We start from the raw sequence: 6498 nt of genomic DNA on the forward strand, positions 1-6498 counted from the left end.
CGCCGCCGCCATACTACATGGCGCCACCATTTTGCGCTGCAGCTCCACCGTGCCCCCGCTCCGCTCCAACCACAGCGCCGAAAAAATTCCATCTCTGCTGTGAAGCGCATGTCCTGCCTGCGGGCATGGAACTCCTTGGGGACACAGGTGAGTCCTTGGAAGAGGACTCTGAGAGAAGCGTGGGGAACTTGCTGAATCTGTGTTCTTTTGCTGGGGAAGAAACAGTGACGAAAAAAGCTGTAGGGACCGGAAAGCGGAGACCAGCTTGTCAGTCAGCAAAAGCCTGCCAGAGGTAAGCGTGGGAGATGCAAGACCCTGGTAGTGAGCTGGCAGTGCCTACACTGCTAAGCAGGGGTTTTTCCGACCCTGGAACTCCGCTGCGGCGAGAGTGAGTGTAGTTTGCAGCGGAGGGGGTGTGAATGTTAGTATGTATGTGTTTTGAGTGCACCCTGCAGTAAGGGGGTGCAGGTGTGTGTGAGTTATAGAGTGTGGCAGTATGTAGGGCTCTGTTTGGTACCCCAGCCCATTTTTTTCTAAGTTTAGCCTTTTACAGCTAAGCAAGTGTGGCATTTTGAGGATAGAGCCGGAAAGGGTTTCGGAAAGACCCATCTGCCCAATCCTCAAAAAGAAGTGTACCCCTTAGTTAAAACCCTTTTAATTAAAGATCTTTAGGCGTTATTCCCCCCCTTCCCTTTAGAGACTTGACAAAATTCTATATTGTCTAGTCTCTACCACTTACATTTAACATTAGAACATAAAGATAACCAGAAATTACATCATTGAATCATACAGCCAGATATTATGCAGACACCAACTACCAATATAGCCAGTATGAATATTTGTTTTATCCAAGCCCAGTTTGGTAACCATGAAGTAAGTGTATGGAAGATATTTTCAAAGTCCAATGAGTCATCTTCAAGGGTTACCTGATGTAAAATTTGAGTTTGTTTCCAAATTTCAACCAAATCTTTATTAATCCTTCCACTCCGATCTACATAAGAACAACAATTAGTGTTAATGATGGTACACGTGCCCCCTTGTGAGGCTAGTAGAAAATTGAGAGCCCTTCTGTTTTGCAGAACCCCATGATATAAACCCTTAACTTCTTCTTGTAAGACCATGATTGCATCTGAAGTTTGATTCTCAATATATTTGATAACAGCCAAAATGTTAACAATTGCATTTTCAAAACCAATTACTCCTAAAGAAGGAATAAGAGCCCTAATTGCACTGTGGAAAATCGTGGGATGCTAAACGAGGCAATTATTGGTTCTTTTTATCCTCCTTACATAAGTTCTCATCCATCCACTTGTTCTTCAATGTGATCAAATATTGTTATGTTTGAAATTACAGCCCTGAGAGCACAGGCCTGATCTTTAAAGGGCAAGAATTTCAAGGCCTCATTTTCACATATCCAATACCATCCTGACCCCTGTGGGGGAACCATTCTCCATGGTGTCTGTGCCCATGCTATTACGGATTTTGGGCTTTCCTTTTCTTCAGATTTGGTTTTATGACAATACGGAGGGAGAATGACCTTTCCTGTGACATTAAAAATCACACAGGGAACCTTATAATTTTCTTGATCAGGTAGTAGGCTGCTTAGGGTTATAGGCAGGTAGGCCTTAGTGACTTGTTCCCATTTCTCAGAATGGTTTGTCTTATTCATTAAAACATCAATCAACCGCCAGTTGTTATTCCTGTCAATTGTTAGCATTTGAGTACAAATCCAACAGTTCTTATGAAGAGCTTTGGATACATTTTGGACTAGAGCCACATGCAAATTTTGGGTCCAAATCGGAATCATGGTTACCAACTGTGCAGATAACAAACACAGAAAGAACAGTTTAAACCATGTTATTATCATCTTCATTTGTATCAGTCTCTGTTTTTCCAGTTATTTCAGAAGCAGAAGCCTTCTTAAATCTGAAGTAGTGAATCCAGGGCCCTTCGTCAGTGACTGACTACTGAGTAGTCAGCAGGACTTTGAATGGTCCTCTCTCCTCTCCACTTAGCTTGCAGGGCTGTGGCAGGATGTTCCCCTCCCCCCCCTTTCTGCTCAGTTGCGGAAGAGATAGATGATTCTAGTTGGGTTAACAGCCTGGCGGAGGTTCTCTCTTGGCACCTGACAGTCTAAAACCTCTAACCGTAACTCATATTTTGGAATGAAGAGAGAATGTGGGAAAACAAATACTTGCTGACCACACAAGGCACACTTTTATCCTATAAAAACTCACAAAAATATCCCAGAGGTAGAGGTTTATTACACACACTCTGAAGGTGTGTGAAGAGCTTCTCCCCAGAGTCTAGACACAGACTCTGTGGTTACTTTCCTGGGAATTGAGTGAAGGAATTTCAAAGTATTTTCCACCACCAATTGGCGGGTAAGATACATAGAGTTCCTAAGTTTATTATTATTCTTGCTAGCTATTAATAATAAAAATAGGTACTTTTCTATAATTGCAATATAGCTATTCTTAGTTGAAATAATTTTATTCCATAATTGCAGTTTTAGCTATTTTATTCTTTTTGCAATTATGCCAGTACTGTGTATATATGTAAATCTGTTCTATGTTTCTATGTCTGTTTATTTTCTGTGTCTAATAAATGGTAATTTATATTATATTAGACTAATCGGCCATTATCAAAGAACCTTGCGAACAAGACCGAGTCTTAGGGTGCTAGCCACCCTAATAAAAGTTACTGCCTGTTGCTAAAAGCCTGAGCAAACCGCAGAAACTGATAAAACTCCCATCTCCCATGCATGACAAGGGTGTCACTATCCCACCATTTGACATAGACCCAGTCTCCAGGCTGGAACAGATGAGCAGGTGTGTCCAGTCCTATGGGTCTGGATAACACAATGAACCTCTGGAGCTTCTGCAAAGTGGAGCTTAAAACCATTAAATACTTTTGTAAGTCAATTTCCCCCCTCATATGGATTTCTCCTGGGATATGTGGAATTTGATATGGCCTGCCATACAATATTTCATAGGAACTTATATTGTCCCTCCGCCTTGGTTACATGTGGATTCTCAGTAAGGCTATAGGCAAGGCCTGAACCCATGTCATAGATGTCTCTTGACAAATTTTGCTAATCTATGTTTTGAGGGTTCCATTCATACATTCAACTTTGCCACTCGTCTGGGGTCTGTAGGGAGTATGTAGATCCCAAGCAATTACCAAAATTCAATTAACCTCCCTCACTACTGTTGCAACACAGTGCAGCCCTCTATCTGATGACAACCCCAAAGGAACCCCAAATCTTGGAATTATATGACTGAGTAAAACTTTCACCACTTCTTTTGCTGTGTTATTATGACAGGGGTAAGCTTCAGGCCATCCACTGAAGGTGTCAACTGTAGCAGTTTGACCAATAACAACACAGACCTCCGCTTCTCATTTGGCAGGATCGTCTTTATTGCACACACTTAAGTATTTATATGTTTTTTCTGCATACAAGTTTTAGGATCATTACACAGCCAGGCAGCAGAAGAGACAAAGCAACCACACAAAAACAAGAAGAGTAGAGCGATGTTTCTGCTCTCTGTCGTCATTCACACACACACATATCCACAACCCAGTCTTCTGGGTTGCACATGAAAGCATTCTTGCATAGGTGTTTATGACTGGAGTTGATCCTTTGGAATGTGCTTTCCCATGGGAACAGAACTGCTATCAAGGTCTGGGTGGCTGGAGCAGGCTACTGCTTCTACATCTCCCCCTTCTTTGTTTAAGGAGGAATCTTTTACAAAGGCAGACATTACATTTGCTTCTGCCTTTTTGCCAACTCAGAACAGTTTCCAGAGGCAAAGAAGTCCTGTAACAAGAATAAGAAAGAGACCCATCCCCAAAGCATCAAATAGCCATATGCGTAAATTCAGTCCCTCAAACCATGTTTTCAGGTTGAGCTAGGTAAAGCTGTTAGTGAGTATTTCATAGAAGCTCTGTGCAGACATGGTTTGAAACTTTTGAGATTGTTTTCTAATGCTCTCTCTTAATGCATTTATGTTTTTATCCATATTTATAGAAAATTCCCCTTTTAAATGAGCCTTCACCTTATCCCAGGAAGTTTCAGATCTGTTCCATTCTACAGGGGTTACACCCATGTTAGCATCAGTATGCTGCCAATCACAGTGAAGGCGTAAGCGAGTATTTAGGGCATCTTGTTTTTATCCTACCCATAGCAAAGCAGCCTCAAGGGCATCTAAGTGTGCCAGTATTTGTTGATCAATTACTGTTTGCATTTGCAGCCCCTCTGTGAAATTATTCATTACAGAACTAACTTCATGGGCTGTTTTTACTGATCCTGTTAAGGCAGTAATAGCAATAGTAGATGATACTAAAAGAACAGTAGCAAATACAATAAAAGCAATAAACCAGAAAATAAATCTCTTAGCTTGTTTGGACTCCTTTAAAAACAAGTGTTTTGGATACATGACTCCTAATTCCCCTTCCCATTCCCGTGTAAGATTCACAGGAATCCATAGTTCCGCACGCCGATGTAGGGGTAAGAGATAAGTAAAATTCCTCTCAGTTATATTTTCTGGGGTGATGCAGGAAGTGTACATAGGGTTAATGTCTGTAATGCAATAAGATTGATTGCATGGTTCAACTGCCATATTTGTTGTTAATAAGAATGCATAGGCATGTATTGTGCAGATCATGGAATCAAGAGTTTTGACATAGGTGGCATTCATCCAATAGGTAGATGACACCTGAGAATAACACAAAGCCCGTATTCATGGAGGCAGGAAGGGGAGCATTAATCACCAATGAACTGTATGAGGGAGGGATTCACCATTGGCGTCACGGATGTGTGACATACCCTGAGAGTACTCCATTCCTCCAGCTAATGATTCCTGAGCAGGAGCTATTTACATCAAGTCTGGCATTGTTACAGATAAAATGACCTTGCGGGCCCCATTCTGACACTGATATATTAAGGGAGTGTATCTGATGTTGCTCAGGGTTTTCTATCCTGCACAGAGACCATGAAATATGCACCAAGGGTGAGACAGCTTTAAGCTGACATATGGGAATATTATCCGGAGCTGTGGTGGTGTTTATAGGGTTATGTGATGTGTTAACCCCTGGAATTTCAACTGCTCGTAAGGTAGTCTTTTTGCCAGTAAAATTTTTTATCAGATGCATGTGTAATGTGAAAGGGGTGCAATTGCTGTCACTGTGAGCAGTTAGGCATAGGGGATAGGAGTCTGCTACAAATGTTTGATTTCCTTCAACTGATAGCCAGTCTGTCCCATTAGTTAATGACCCAGACAGAGGGATCCATGCTTCTCCTAGTATTTTAGAGTTTTTATTAGAAATAGGAATTTTCGGGTCCTACCAGGTTACTGGATGAAACACCGGAGGGTCATAAACATGAGCCCAGTAGATTTGTGCATTGACACCTGTAACACAGGAACTAAATAGCAAAACGTAAAGCAAAGGTCTTACTTTCCAATTAGACAATACAATGGTCATGTAGGCCAAGAAGGTATTTGCGGCATTGGGTTCTGCCCCCACACACTGCATCATTTCAGATGCCTCAGCATTCAGAGCCTTGAGATCGCCCCATGTTGTCACTTCTCTTCCTCTTCTTCCCTTTTGAGGGGTTGGTCAGCTTCAATTTGATCATCTCCAGCACAGGATTCTGCTGGGTGTCCTTCCAGTTCATGGTATGATTTGACAGCTTTAGCCGGCACCCACAATGGACCTGTAGGGGATAGAACACAAGCATATCCTCGACCCCATGTTAATAAATCAGCAGGTCCATGCCAGGCGGTTGTATCAGGAAGCTGCCTATTCAATACCTTAGGATGTTGCAGCCTATCTTTGGGGCTTTAAAAATAACGTTCTGCAGCTGTAAAAGTGAAAGGGTCATTAGAGCAATTTAAGAAATTTAAAGTAAAATAAGCAAAATCCAGTTCATCCTGCGGTGCAACTCCGGTGTTCCCCCTTTTCTGTTTAACAAGGAGAATTTTTGAGTGTGCGATTCATCTGTTCCACAAGCCCCTGAGAAGAGGGGTTGTGGGCAATCCCAAAGGAGAGGCAAACACCCCAGGCCTGTAAAAACATAGCAACAGAATTAGATTGATAAGTAGGGCCATTATCAGCGTGAATTTTCTGTGGCCAACCCATTGTCGCAAATGCACAGAGAAGGTGGTGATGAACGTTCTTTGCAGATTCACCTGTGTGTGTGGTGGTGACTAAAAAGCCTGAAAATAAGTCAACAGAACAGTGAACAAATTTCTGCTGACCATAAGATGGAAAATGCATAACATCAGTTTTCCATAATTGGCAGGCTGCCAGTCCTCTTCATACTATCCCACCGGGTGCACTAGAAGAAAAATGCTGGCAGTCGGGGCAAGCATTAATAATCATGCATGCCTGGGACACTGAAATACCATAATCCTTAGATAAAACAGCAGCATTTTGATGAAAAAAGGCATGAAATGCTGAGGCAGCTGTAAATGTCTGATTGAATATGACTGCCAC

General features: G+C 42.0%; 1 pseudogene; it reads right to left on the reverse strand.

The window, feature by feature from the left end:
• Window positions 1–776: 776 nt before the first annotated feature.
• On the reverse strand, window positions 777–5677 carry LOC146425491 (syncytin-1-like; annotated as a pseudogene).
• Window positions 5678–6498: the final 821 nt, after the last annotated feature.

Source organism: Lichenostomus cassidix, chromosome W, assembly GCF_008360975.1.
Source record: "Lichenostomus cassidix isolate B80296 chromosome W, HeHo_3.0, whole genome shotgun sequence".
Taxonomy (NCBI): domain Eukaryota; kingdom Metazoa; phylum Chordata; class Aves; order Passeriformes; family Meliphagidae; genus Lichenostomus; species Lichenostomus cassidix.